This window comes from Lactuca saligna, chromosome 7, assembly GCF_052625555.1.
Source record: "Lactuca saligna cultivar CGN05327 chromosome 7, ASM5262555v1, whole genome shotgun sequence".
NCBI classification, from domain to species: Eukaryota; Viridiplantae; Streptophyta; class Magnoliopsida; order Asterales; family Asteraceae; genus Lactuca; species Lactuca saligna.
Window position 1 is genome coordinate 120,887,775 of NC_136423.1, and position 15,303 is coordinate 120,903,077.

Here is a 15,303-nt window from a genome sequence, read left to right on the forward strand (position 1 = left end):
TAAAGTATTTAAGAATCTCGACTGGGATGAACAAAGAGATAGAGGTTGTAACAAGGTTTCCAAAAGTATAAAGAACACTAAAATCCGAGTTATAACGACGAAGTTATGACCAATCGAAAATCCACGACAAAACCGGCAGAACACTGTTCAGTATAAAAAGTGAATTTTCAATAAAAGGCTATTTAGCCAAAACAATCTAAATGAAAGTTTTAGATTATGTTAAACCGATAATTTTCCATGAACAGTACCCGGTACGTCCTCGCATCAGCAGCTTCCACGTGTCCACCCCATGTCATCTGCTGATTCTTCCGAAATCGAGGTTCAATGGGCATCCGACGCGCCTCGCGTCCTAGGCGCCGTCTAAGGTCTTTTAGTGGTTAATTCAAATACACCGTTTTCTAGTACAAGGACATGCTTTTCAGATAGAACACGAAGTAGACTAAACTAGAAACTTATCAGTAAAAAGAGTTTAATCCATTTTATTAAACCAATATACGTAAAGGTCTTTTAGTGGTTAATTCAATAATACCTTAGTTTATACATCCGAGTTATATATAATTAATATCTGATAGGCAGTTGGATGTGTGCTTTCCGCCTTACTTCCGGTTCCTTGTTTGGTTGTGGGCTTAGGGCAGATTCACACAATTAACTATCTGTTCGATATTAGATTACATATAGCTTGTATAAACTAAGTGATTATAGAAGGAACTATTGTGGTTACTATTTTTACTAAAGGAAATAAGGGTTTTCCTTAAGGAATGTTTTCATTAAATATAGAGGAGCTATTACAGTTAACTCCGTGAGTACCAAGTGAATATGCCAGAGTTATATACAACGATGATCTAACAAACAATGGGAGGTGTGCCTTCCGCCTCATTTCTTGTTCCTTGTTTGGTTATGGCCTTAGGGCCGATACACACAATCGATTATTTTTTTTGCTCTAGGTGTTATATAAATTGTATCCACTTAGTACTCATAGAAAGGATTGTAGAGTCATTTTTACTTATCTTTCATCAAATCAAGAAATATAGAATTTTCTGGAGGAACAGGCGAACATTTCTAAAGAGAACTTTCAACATACTAAACACCACTAAAATACTTATGAACTCACCAGCTTAAATGTTGATCTACGCTTTCAAAATAACTTGTATTCTCAAGAAAGTAGTAGATAGGTGCGCGCACCGGGATTCAAAAGATGGAGCATAATAACTTCATGTCTTTTCGGTTATTTACTTTGTAGTCTATGTTATGTGAACCACATACTTTGTAAGCACGTTCTTTCTAACAAAATGGTTATTTATTACTTTGATTACTATGATGCATGTCTTGTGATACTAATTATGACGTCCTCCACCGCCGAACGTTTCCACCGTTCCGCTTGTGGGGTATGACAGATTGGTATCAGGGCATTGTTTATAGTGAACTAAGTATATCAACTGATAAAAGATATACAACTATAAATACAATGGGGCTTTAGTGCTCTGAATAATAATATATTTTAGGATATAACAATACTTTATAAAAGTATACCTACGTGCATACATATATACATACTAGTACAAGTATCACAAGAAGAACAGAACAAAAGTATTTAAAGGTTGAACACTGCGGTCAAGCCTGGACAGTTATGTAATCATATCTAGGATCAATATAGCTTGATCAACTGTATTCATTCGAGATGTGACCGACATGTGTTTGGGAGTGATGTAGTGTTGCAACAGTCTAAAAACTTACCTAACTATATTCAAGGAATTTTTAGATCAGAACAAAAGGTTAAAATACTATGGGAGTATTTTATGATACTACAAGACAACAACAAGTTTAAAACACACCAATTCCATTTCATTAAAATACCATAGGAGTATTTTAGGCACTATAAATAACTTATGTGAGAGCTTAAAAGACTCTTCTGGTAGGTCTATAATTCCAGAGTGTATACTTCTAAGCTTTTATATAACTGAGAATTTATAGACTCAGAATTTGTGATGTATGCTTCACTACATGTTCCTTGTTACTGTGGTTTATGAGTAGGGTCACTTATTAGAAGGTCTATTTAATCTTAAATTATATACAACTTGTATACATTGCGCAATTATAGGAGGACCCAGTAAGGATCACCCCATAATGTTACCCTTAATCTCATAGATTCTTTAGAAACTTCCATTCTCATACGACAAACCCCGAAATATGTAACCACTCCATCATGGCAGTCAGCAAAGAGGTCAAGAAGGTAAAAGAAAAGATTCAACAAAATCCTTCAAAGAAGTGATCAACCGAAGAAACTAAAACTTCTTAATACGTCACACTAATAAATAATACCCACGAATGATTTAATGAGCTAGTGATTACGCTACTCACACTATGTGTTAAGATTATTTTCTTTCCATACATCCATTATCAGTTGTTCAATTCGTAGAAATTCATTCGAGGATAGCCCTTTCTGATTCATAAAGGTTATTTTATATAGACTTCCTTTATGAATTGTTTCCAGAACCCTATGAAAGTCGGAACCAGATACATTCAGAACTAGAATAACATAGTCTTTCATCTCTCGATTTATAACCTCTCCTATAGACTTGTTTCCATCTCATCTTTGTATTCTTAGAAAAAGATGCCTCACGGTAGACCAGTAAGGCTCGTAGTCAACATCACGATAGAGAATCCACCACCCCAGTTCGACCTACCTGATTTTCAGGCAGTGGTAACAGCAGCAACGACATCCGACCTAACCTAAATTTGTGCAAGTGGTACCAGTGGACCTGGTAGCGGTGCTCACCCAACCAACCACAGAGATACCCATGAATACCCGCGGGAATGTTCATATAAGGAATTCATGAGCTGCAAACCTAAATCCGTCAATGAAGATGGAGGAGTCATTACTCTGATGCGATGGTTCGAGAAAACATATTTGGTCTTCAAAATCTGTTCATGCCTAGAAGGGAGCAAAGCCAAGTTTGCTACCTGCACCTTCTCCAGCAGAGCCCTAACATGGTGGAATGGCCATGTTAAGTAACTAACTTTATCAATGGCTAACTCTATGGGCTGGGAAAACTTGAAGGAAATGATGATGGGAGTGTACTACCCAAGGGGCGAAGTACAAAAGCTGGAGCATGAGTTGTGGAACCTTTCCATAATAGGCTCGGACATAGTAGCCTACACTGACAGGTTTAGCGACCTAGCAGCACTATGCCCCGTGATGTTACGCTGAAGAGTAGGAAGATTGAAAGGTAAATTAGGGGACTATCTGCCCCGATTCAAGGAAATGTACTGTCTTCTAAACCCTCTACATTCGATAGTGCCAAACGCCTGGCTCAGCGACTCGTCGACCATGAAATTTGCCATCATGTGTAAGTCCCCGTTCCCAAGCCATCAAAGGGAGAGGACTATGAATGGAAGTCGGGGAATAAGAGGAAGAAGAAACGAACAACACAGGAACCCCCGCAAGAGCAACAAATGAGTACTATGTACGCCGCTACAACGCCTACTGCTCCAGTACCTACCAGTCGATATGCTGGAACTCTCCCGAAGTGTGGAAAGTCCAATTATCACCACACCGGAGTATGCCGGGAAATGCAGTGCCTGAACTGCTACAAAAAGGAACACACAGTCCATTTATGCAAGGCACCGGCTCAACCGATCTCCCAAGTCCTCGGAGTTGAAGAAAACCAAGCCTGCTATGGCTATGGTGAGACTGGACACTACCAAAGGGACTGCCCGATAACAAAGAAATCAGGAGCGGGTAGACGAGTTCTGATGATCACCGCAGGAGAATCAACCCCGGAGTCACCTGCAAGCAGCGGTACATTTTCGAAGTAATAATTACTTTAAAAATTAATTTATATTTATATAAGATTAAAACTTGGGGAAGACACTTAAAATTAATTATAATAACTCACATATTAAAACAAGTCACAGTATCTAAGAGAACTAAAAGATCCGTTCGGAGAAGCTATGATCACTTAGTATGTACATCAGGGTTGTGCATAGCTAAGACTTTGCAGACTTAGAGTGAGTGATTCCACCTTAATTTATGTTCCTTGTTTGGTTGTGGATTTGAAGCAAAGTTACTCACTCGACTATCTTACTCATCTTAATTATTAATAACTTATATATGACAGGCGATCATAGTGGTACCAAGGAGGATCGTGGTATAAAGTTTCGACACTAGTTATCAAAGCACATTCATTGTATGTACTTGCTCATCGCGGTATGATACGTAGAAGGGTTAACATCAAGGGGAAAACAGAAAGCACTAAAACGTTTACAAAGAGTACTTTGTCGAACACACTAGGAGTACATCATCATATAACAGATGTTTCTTTCAAACTCTTGTTCAGTAAAGATTCTGCTTCTATCATTCGTCATGAGTTGGCGTGGTCCTCACCATACTAAGTTCATATGTCTCTATCGCTTTGACCATCAAATTCACGAAACCCTCGTCATTCGTAACGACAATCCAACCTAGACCTCAGTTTTGTCTCACGTATTGTAAAACCCGAAGTACTCATGCAAAGAGTACTTTGTCCTCCAAAGAATTGCCTCTGTATGTTCCACAGATCGCCACGAAATACCACTCGCCCAACAAACCGAGTTCGAGCACAGAGACTAAGGATGAATACAGTCTACTTATCACTATTCAGTGTATACACGAGAGTAGTATATGATTATGATTACGCAAACTTAGTATGTGTGCTTCCGCCCTATCTCCTATTCCTTGTTTGGTTATGGACCTAGGGTAGAGTTGCACATTCGACTGTCTTACTAATCTTAATTATATACTACTTGTATACACGGGGAAATGATAGATGGACTAAGTATGAATCATATCATGAACATTAGGGTAGAGTTTCCAAGTCTACGAGTCAGTATTCTGCCAATCAGAAGATTACAACCCCAGTTATACTACTAAGAAAGCTAATTTTGGGATCAAATTCCATCTAACGTGGGGATAATGTGACAACCCAAAAATCTTTGCCTGGTAAGTTCAGCCATTCAATCTAACAGTTTGTCAGACTCATTGCTGCTATCTTGTAGCCTTTTTTAGAGTTTGTCTAAGGGTATAAAGCTCAGTACATTTAAGCATTGAGTATAGTATCGATTTGCGTAAGTTCTTCGTGTCGAAACTAAGCCGAACACTCCATGTGAGGGAGTGTATGGCCGTACACATGAGTATACGACCCTACACATGTGTGTGCGACCGTACACCCATGATTGGATGTAGACCCCCTCCATAAGAGTGATATCCTTCCATTTCTAAGTCATTTCTTCAGTTTCCAACTCAAGAACTCGATTTCTCTTTCAACTATCATCGAGCTTTCACCTGATCTTTAAGAATGTAAGCCTTTCTTCCATTTTGATTTGTTGTTATCCTTCTTCTCCTAGTAACACCCTTTTATTTCATCCATGGAAATCATCTTTTGGCTAGATCTTCAAATCTTCATCCATTTCACCAAGAACACACACTTGTTCTTGGTGATTGTGAACCCTTTGGAGCCTCCAAATCATAAGTACTCTTTCCTTATGCTTAGTACATGTTAGGAACACTTGATTAACATCCTAAAAATGACCAAAACTCATGTTCATAAGGAGTGTACGGCTGCATACCCATGTGTGGCCGTACACCCCTTAAAACACCCATAAAGGGTCTTCAAAATGTAAATCTAGCTTCAAGACTTGATGAGCAATAGTCCCACAAGCTTCCCTATCGTCGAAGCAAACTTGTGTGCACTTGTTACCATGAGTGTATGATTGTACACTCCCTAGCCGTACACCCATGGCCGCACACTCATCATTGTGGCCGTACACTCCCCTTAGATGAATCACATGTGATTCTAACACTTGGTCCAAGTGTTTCCTAGTCCCTAAATGTGTTTCCTTGGATGTGGTTGCTTCTAAACACTATATTCATGCCAATATATACCATTATATGTCATTTAGGACTCATATGTGTCCCGGGACTTCACTAGTGGAGCTTCTCATCCTCACGCGCTTATTCGTTTGAATCACCCACATAAGGTGAGTTCATACCCCTATAACCAATCTTTTAACTATTTTTAATGCTTTTAAGGTGGGGAATACAAGTTGAACACAATGTAAATTGTGTAAATGTTTTTCTATAAACATCTTTTAAAGGATTTCTTATGTATTGTTAAGTGATCAACACATTTCAAAAACTCTTTTAAGGTTATGTTACTTTATAGTTTACAAAATTCTGTATTTAAGGTACAATCATAACTTGGTAGATAAAGTGAGTCTTTTCTTTAAGTCAGTATCAGTGAAGTAAGCATACGAGTAAACTATAATAGGTATAGTTTAGGTGTTCAATTCATACTATAACAAGTACAGAGAAGAGCATACTATAACAAGTACAGAGAAGAGTATACTATAACAAGTACAGGGATGAACACACTATAACAACAACAGATGAACAATATAAGAATTAAACACTTATACGATGTTCCTAGTACTCTAGGAAGACACCGTATCCTTAATTCATTGTTTGTAACAAACTAAGATGTTGATATATCTTTCCGGGATTGCGTTAAAGACAGTACGATTTCACATACCAGGGTTAGCAGGCATGAGGTGATAAAACATAAAAATATATCTTTCCGGGTTTGCATTAACACCAGTACGATTTCACGTACCATGGTTAGCAGGCACGAGGTGCAAAATCATACTAATATATCTTTCCAAGTTTGTGTTAACACCACTACGATTACATGTACTAGGGTTAGAAGGTACGAGTTGATAAAATATACTAATATATCTTTCCGGGTTTACGTTAACACCAGTACGATTTCACGTACTAGAGTCAGCAGACACTAGGTGATAGCATTATTTTGAATCGAAATTATTTATACAGAGTATCTTTGTAAAGTACCTGACAGTAATAAATAAAATACATAACTTATTCGTAACATGAACATTAAGTAGAAAGATACCTATAATGCTAACTTTAAGATTATTTAGTGTATTCATCAAGGATATATATTAATCGGGTCTAGGAGATAGTAGGACATGTGCATTCCACCTTACTTCCTATTCCTTGTTTGCTTATGGGCTTAGGGTAGATGCGATCAGTCTACTATCTATCCGTTCTTAGTTTATATATATATATATATATATATATATATATATATATATATATATATATATATATATATATATATATATATATATATATATATATATATTTCATATACATCAAGTAATCATAAGGAGTGCCAGATATAGGTCAGGTCATAGTATACTAATTCAAATACATTGTTTTCTAGTAAAAGAACATACTTTTCAGATAGAACACGAAGTAGACTAAACTAGAAGCTTATCAGTCTAAAGGGTTTAATCCATTTTATTAAACCAATATACTTAAAGATCTTTTAGTGGTTAATTCTGTAACAACCCGAGTTCAGAAGTCCAAGTTCAGAGTTCTTTGTGTAAATGAGGAAGGTCGACTCGGCGAGTCGATGGATAGACTCGGCAAGTCGAGTCGCGAGTCTAGTCATGTGTTAAGTGACCAACTCGGCGACTCGGCGGCTGGACTCAGTGAGTTGGTGCTGAAGGAAGAAAACTCTAATATGGGGGTTGTGCCCTATATAAAGCACCTTATAACCCCCCCTAGCCTCTTTAGCGCTCCCTTTGACGTCCACAAGCTTTCCCCATCGATTTCAAACCCTAATTTGAGAGTGAAAAGGATCTAAGTGTGTTTTGGAGCTTGGAGAAGAAGGATACTTATAGCAAGAGTTGGTGGGATCATAGAGGAGCGAAGTGGATCTGATTTCCTTGCTTGTTGGCATCAGATTGAAGGTAAAAAGTTGTTGCCTTGACCTTGTTTTGCTTAGATTGTTCATGGATGAAGTTTTAGGGCCAAATTGTCATATATGAGTCTCTTTTCGAGTATTTGGCTCAGAGCTGTGGTTGCTACTGTAGATCTAGACTGGTCTTGACTCATGAATCTGGGAAGTCATAGCTTTGGGGCTTGATTGAGAGTGTCCTTGCCTTAAACCTTCATTTTAGCTTGAATAGAGCTTGTTGAACTTTGCATGCACGTAAAGTTGGAAACTTTACGTGCGAATCTGGCCCTAGGAGTCTAGATCTACGTATTAGAAGCAATGGAATGGCCTGTGATCGTTTGAATGAAGATGTCACGTCTGGACTCGGCGAGTTAGAAGCACAACTCGGCGAGTCTGTTGAAGATTGCCTTGGACTCGGCGAGTCTGTTCTTGGACTCGGCGAGTATGGTCGTGGAACCCTAACCTTTTCTGGTTAAGCCTCGAATCGGTGAGCCGAGGGACGACACAGTGAGTTAATCAGGATGGGACTCTGAGATTGTTGGACTCGACGAGTCTTGGGGCGACTCGGCGAGTTGAGTTGCATTATGGGAATCTCTGAGTAAAGGAACTCGACGATTCGACGGGTTGACTCATTGAGTAGGGTCAACCAGGAAGGTTGACTTTGACTGAGGACTTTGACTTGGACCAAGGGTTGACCAGTTTGACTTCCAAGGGTATTTTGGTAATTATTGGTGTTTATTGGTTTTGGTTAATTCGTAATGATCAGTGGTGGAGTTTGTGCTGGTGGTCGGAGCAGCGTGGTCTTATTTCTTCAAGTCGGTAGTTGTAGGTGAGTTATCCTCACTATATCGACAGGGTCTAAGGCACCAAGGCCGGTCATTTATCAGATGGGAATCCGGGTAGTTGTTTGTTATGTTATTGCTTTGCTATGTCTGCATCCTGGTAGTTAGGAGGGTAAATGTTAGAGAGCTGATTGAAGTTGGTATACTGGTATATAGGATGATGCTATGTTAGTGACCGGTTAGGTCGATATCCTGGTTAGGATGTTGCTATGTTATGTGATCTACTCGATTAGTTGATTAGTTGTGAATTGCTATATGATTATATGTTTATGTGCACATGCTTGTTGAACTGGGGTTGGGTTGAGGTGGGTCCAGCTTTGTGCTGTAGGCCAACATACCCAGGGTAAACCGGTTGACCGAAGGGCCGACGAGTGGTCCAGATAGGCTGAAGGCCCCAAGAGGGCGGACTAGACGTGCCGAGGCTCGGATAGTGGACCAAACAGATTGAAGGCCCAGTGCGGTCGGACCAGTCATATTTTAGACTAAGAGAGTGGACTAGGTGGACTGAAGGTCCGGTGTGGGCGGACCAGTCATACTGTAGACTCGGAGAGAGAGTGGACCAAGTGGACTGAAGGCTTGGCGCAGGTGGACCAGTCACACTGTAGACTCCATATGCATGGTTGTTCTATTTATGATATGATATGATATGTGTATGGTTTTGTGGTTGGTATTTTGGGGGTAACTCGCTAAGCTTTCGGGCTTAGAGTTTCAGTGTATTGTTTCATGTATTTTAGGAGATCATAGCTAGGCGAAGGCGTGATCATACCGCTCCTCGGTTTTATGTTGATGTTTCTGGGATACTCTGATAATAAATGAACTGAAAACCTTTTTGTAATAACTTAAATGAATATGGGTTGTTTTTGAAAAGTTTAAATTGGTTGTAAATTTTCACGGTGTTACAAGTTGGTATCAGAGCCTTGGTTTGAGTGAATTGGAGGATCATTCGTGTGAATCCAGTCTCAAATCAAGGAGAGTTTTCAAAGTGAAATTGAAATGGTTTTCAAAAAATAAGTAGCGGAGGATGCGTAGGTACGATCAGCCAGAGCCAGTAAGTAGACCCCAAAATACCATACAAGTTATTTGATTATGTGATATGTTAGAACAACATGCTAGTACTAGGCTAGGGATCTTCAAGAATTGCATGATAGAATTGTCTGATTATATGATGCCTGCTAGCCTAGGGTTCCCTGTTATGTGAGCTAGTTAGCTGTTCCACTAGAGGTGAGGATTAAGTGTTGCCATGTATATGTTTATCGCTAGGTTGTTGTGGTGATACTAGATATAAATATGGGTAGGTATGGAATGTAGTATGGGCTCGTACTACTGAAAGCACAGGACCTATACGCGTATCAAGGAAGTCACAACCCCTAGGGTTTTGTTGGGAGCTAGTTCTCGGGGTTATTATGAGGAATGCCTAATATTCTTGTGGCGTATTTCAGTATGGCGATTACGAGACATCTCGGGGCAGGATCTGGTTCGGGATCGGGATCAGGAGAGGGTGGTCAGGATGGACCAGTACTACCCGAGGTCATTGGTCAGATGAGTACGGATGAGTTAGATGCTAGGAATCGTGAGATCCTGCATGATGAGGTTGATGCTATGTTCCGGGCCGAGTTGCCCGAGATGTTTGAGTCGATCAAGACAGCCATGGTTGAGTACTTTGATAAGTGCTATGCAACTCTTGTGGAGGCGGCTATCGCGGCAGCTACAATGGTTGTATCAGCGGCAGGGGGAGGAATCGGTCGAGGTTTTCAGTATTAGGACTTCGATAATACGAAACCCCCTACCTTCGATGCTGTTCAGGATCCAATCGTTGCTATGAGATGGTTGTCAGACGTGGAGGGCTGTTTCTTCACGTGTTCATGCCCTGCGGATTAGAGGGTGAGGTGTGCTATGAACCTATTGAGGCTCGGGGCAAAGGATTGGTGGAGGTTGTCGACAGGATCTTATTCGGATGCGCAACGGGCTGCGATTTCTTGGGATCAGTTGCGGGAGATGTTCAGTACCCGTTATGTTCCGCAAGTTGAGAGAGAAAGGTTGGCTCAGGAGTTCTTGGAGCTGAAGCAGGATTCAGAGTCGGTGACGGAGATCACCAGGATATTCACTGAGAGGGCGATGTTATGCCTTGAGTTTGCTTCGAAGCAGGCTTAGATGTCCCGATATCTGAGTATGCTCAAGAGGGATATTAGACAGTTTGTGTCTACGCAGAGGTGTGAGACTTTTCTGGAGTTGCAGGAGGCCGCTCGGCGGCGTCAGTTGGATATTGAGTTACAATTGCAGGAGCAGAGGCATGCCCTGGTGCAGTCGCAGCTGGCGCCAAAACGGTCCAAGACCGTTGATTCCAGTTTGGGAGGTCAGGGTAGCCACACTTGTGAGAAGTGTGGGAAGGGTCATACTGGAGTTTGTAGGTCCGGTGGTGCGTGCCGTAAGTGTGGGAGAGAGGGGCATTACGCAAGGGATTGTCGTCAGTCAGCTCCGGTTCAGGATTTGAGGATTTGTTATCATTGCCATCAGGTTGGTCACTTGAGGGCCAACTATCCACAACTTGTTTCCATATCGGCGCAGGTTCCATCACCGTCTAATGTGAGGATTACTGGCGGGGGTTAGGGTAGAGCGGATCCTCCGAGGGCTCAGGGGCGCGCTTTTCATGTCACAACGAAGGAGGTCAGGGCAGAGTTGGATGCAGTTGCGGGTATATTTTTGTTTCGTTGTTGTCTGGTTATCTGGTTATTTATGTAGTGTTGTATTTTATTCGCCGTTCTGCGTGTTTCATGGTTTGGTTGGGAGTATTAGTAACTAGGAGTTGTAGGCGGTTAGCATCCAAGGGATTGATGGTCAGAATTTGGTTGTATGGTCTTGTTGTCGCGTATAGCAATTGTGTTTTGAGAAGTGTTCAGCAGGGAGTCGAACTCCCTTAGAGTTCATGATGTGTGATGCCGGGAAGTGATTTTTGTGGTGGTTGCTCATTTTAGAGGAAATCAGTTCATGGATAAAAGGAGTATGTTGAGTAGGGATGATTGATTTATGTTGGTTGAGTCACCGGTGGTTGGTAGTCAATGCTCTAAGTGGGGAGAATTGGAAAATTCTCAGGAGGATCGAAAAGCACTAGAGGTTGATTAGTTGTTTGGGATTCAGCAGTGTTTCAGTCCGCCAAGAGTGTGGGCTAGTATGAGTAAGTGACAGACAAATGGGATGGGATACAGACCAAGGTTTTTGTAAAAAGGTGATTGGTTGTTGTGAGGCCTAGGATTAGGCCGGGATCTGAGTAGATGGGATGGAGTTAGAGTTCGGAACCCCTAGAGGGATAGAACAGTATGTGCGGGAGAGATTCCCAGGAAGGATAGTTCGGGATGATGTATGATAGTCTGAGCGGTCTGGGGAGACTGAAGGTCTGTGGGCATACTAGTTAGACCAAAGGCTTGGTGAACGGTATAGATAGGATGAAGGCACTGGAGGGTGGTCCAGACATGTTGAAGGTTCTGAGAGTGGTCCAGATTGGCTGAAGGCCTGGTAAGGCGATCCAGTCATGCTGAAGACTCGGTATTTGTTGATGGATCTATATTACAAGATGGATTGAGTATGTTGCGATGCAATAGAAAACAGTAGGTCTGGCCCCGGGTATTGATCATGTTAGTGGAAGGTAGTGCATGGACCCGAGAGTCCTTGCGAGTAGATTCAGAGTGTGTGTGATTCATGGAATAGTGGTTACTCTACGAGGGAATAGTGTAGATTGGGGTGTGAGCACCATGGCACTTGTTGAAGTAACGAGATGTTCAAGTGGACTTCCTTGGATAAGGAGAGGGAAAGGTATGTAACTCCAGGAAGGAGTGTTGGTTCACGAAAGTGAAAGTAGAAGTGAGAATGGATGATTGAGAGTATTTCAATTATGGTTGTCGAGCACTATGGTAGTGCCAGTGGTATGGAAGCACATCTGGATTAGGTGTCTGTTGAGGTTGCGGAAGAATTTTCGGTAGTGTAGAACCAAAGGAGTTCGGAAGGGATGCAAGGATGGAGCCTTGGATTTTCTGTATGGTTGTGATGAGGAGGTTATGTATGTAGCGGTAATTCATCCTGGGGATGTCTGGTGGTATCGTCAGTGTGTTGGGTTTTTCCAGCCCAAGGATGTTAGACCAGGTTCAGCATGCGTATGTGATTGCAGGGGAGAGCTCATGGGAGTTGCTCAAGAGTTGAAGGATGTTCCATCATGACAGCTCATAAAGAAACAAGTTGGATTCAGAAAGGAAAGCGGGATAAGTCCCAGAAGTGAATTCGATAAAGGATATGCCAGTCGAGGAAAGGGGTAGCAGCTTGGTACCAGTTCAGGACCCGGTGGTTCAGGGTGATATCTAGCTTTGTAAGAGTCAAGTGATTGTTGTGATTTGGAGAGATGAAAGTATCATCGGGTGATCATTGGTTAATAAGGGTTGTTATTAGAGAAAGAAGCCGGTGGCCAGCTTGAATCAGTTTTCGTAACTCTATGTGGGAAGAGTTGGACTTTATAGATGTTTGATAGCAGTGTTCGGAGGAACTTGGGTCGAGTGATACCAGGAGGTGCATTGTGGGAGTATTATCTAAAATTGTATGATGTAGCAGGCTTAGAGGATGAAACCTAATTTAAGTGGGAGAGAATTGTAACACCCCGAGTTCAGAAGTGAAAGTTTAGGGTTCTTAGTGTAAATGAGGAAGGTCGACTCAGCGAGTCGATGGATAGACTCGGCGAGTCGAGTCGCGATTCTAGTCATATGTTAAGTGACCAACTCGGCGACTCGGCGGCTGGACTCAACGAGTTGGTGCTGAAGGAAGAAAACTCTAATCTGGGGGTTGTGCCCTATATAAAGCACCTTATAACCCCCTAGCCTCTTTAGCGCTCCCTTTGACGTCCACAAGCTTTCCCCATCGATTTCAAACCCTAATTTGAGAGTGAAAAGGATCTAAGTGTGTTTTGGAGCTTGGAGAAGAAGGATACTTGAAGCAAGAGTTGGTGGGATCATAGAGGAGCGGAGTGGATCTGATTTCCTTGCTTGTTGGCATCAGATTGAAGGTCAAAAGTTGTTTCCTTGACCTTGTTTTGCTTAGATTGTTCATGGATGAAGTTTTAGGGCCAAATTGTCATATATGAGTCTTTTTTCGAGTATTTGGCTCAGAGCTATGGTTGCTACTGTAGATCTAGACTGGTCTTGACTCATGAATCTGGGAAGTCATAGCTTTGGGGCTTGATTGAGAGTGTCCTTGCCTTAAACCTTCATTTTAGCTTGAATAGAGCTTGTTGAACTTTGCATGCACGTAAAGTTGGAAACTTTACGTGCGAATCTGGCCCTAGGAGTCCAGATCTACGTATTAGAAGCAATGGAATGGCCCGTGATCGTTTGAATGAAGATGTCACGTCTGGACTCGGCGAGTTGGAAGCACAACTCGGCGAGTCTGTTGAAGATTGCCTTGGACTCGACGAGTCTGTTCTTGGACTCGGTGAGTCTGGTCGTGGAACCCTAACCTTTGTTGGTTAAGCCTTGAATTGGTGAGTCGAGGGACGACTCGTTGAGTTAATCAGGATGGGACTCTGAGATTGTTGGACTCGACGCGTCTTGGGGCGACTCGGCGAGTTGAGTCGCATTATGGGAATCTCTGAGTAAAGGAACTCGACGATTCGACAGGTTGACTCATTGAGTAAGGTCAACCAGGAAGGTTGACTTTGACTAAGGACTTTGACTTGGACCAAGGGTTGACCAGTTTGACTTCCAAGGGTATTTTGGTAATTATTGGTGTTTATTGGTTTTGGTTAATTGGTAATGAGCAGTGGTGGAGTTCATGTTGGTGGTCGGAGCCATGTGGTCTTATTTCTTCAAGTCGGCAGTTGCAGGTGAGTTATCCTCACTATATCGACAGGGTCTAAGACACCAAGGTCGGCCCTTTATCGGATGGGAATCCGGGTAGTTGTTTGTTATGTTATTGTTTTGCTATGTCTGCATCCTGGTAGTTAGGATGGTATATGTTAGAGACCTAGTTAAGGTCCGTATCCTGTGATATAGGATGACGCTATGTTAGTGACCGGTTAGGTCGGTATCCTGGTTAGGATGTTGCTATGTTATGTGATCTGCTAGATTAGTTGATTAGTTGTGAATTGCTATATGATTATATGTTTATGTGCACATGGTTGTTAAACTATGGTTGGGTTGAGCCGGGTCATGCTTTGTGTTATAGGCGAACATACCCACGGCGGACCGGTTAACCGAAGGCCCGGTGAGCGGTCTGGATAGCTTGAAGGCCCCAAGAGGGCGGACCAGATGTGCCGAGGCACAAAGAGTGGACCAGATAGACTAAAGGCCCGGTGCAGGCGGACCAGTCATACTGTAAACTCAGAGAGTGGACTAGGTGGACTGAAGGCCCGGTGCGGGCGGACCAGTCATACTGAAGACTCAAAGAGAGAGTGGACCGGGTGGACTGAAAGCCTAGCACAGGCGGACCAGTCACATTGTAGACTCGATATGCATGGTTGTTTTGTTTATGATATGATATGATATGTGTATGGTTTTGTGGTTGGTATTTGGGGGTAACTCACTAAGCTTTCGTGCTTACAGCTTCAGTGAATTTTTTCAGGTACTTCAGTGGATCATGGTTAGGCGAAGGCATGATCATACCTCTCCTCGGTGTTATGTTGATGTTTCTAG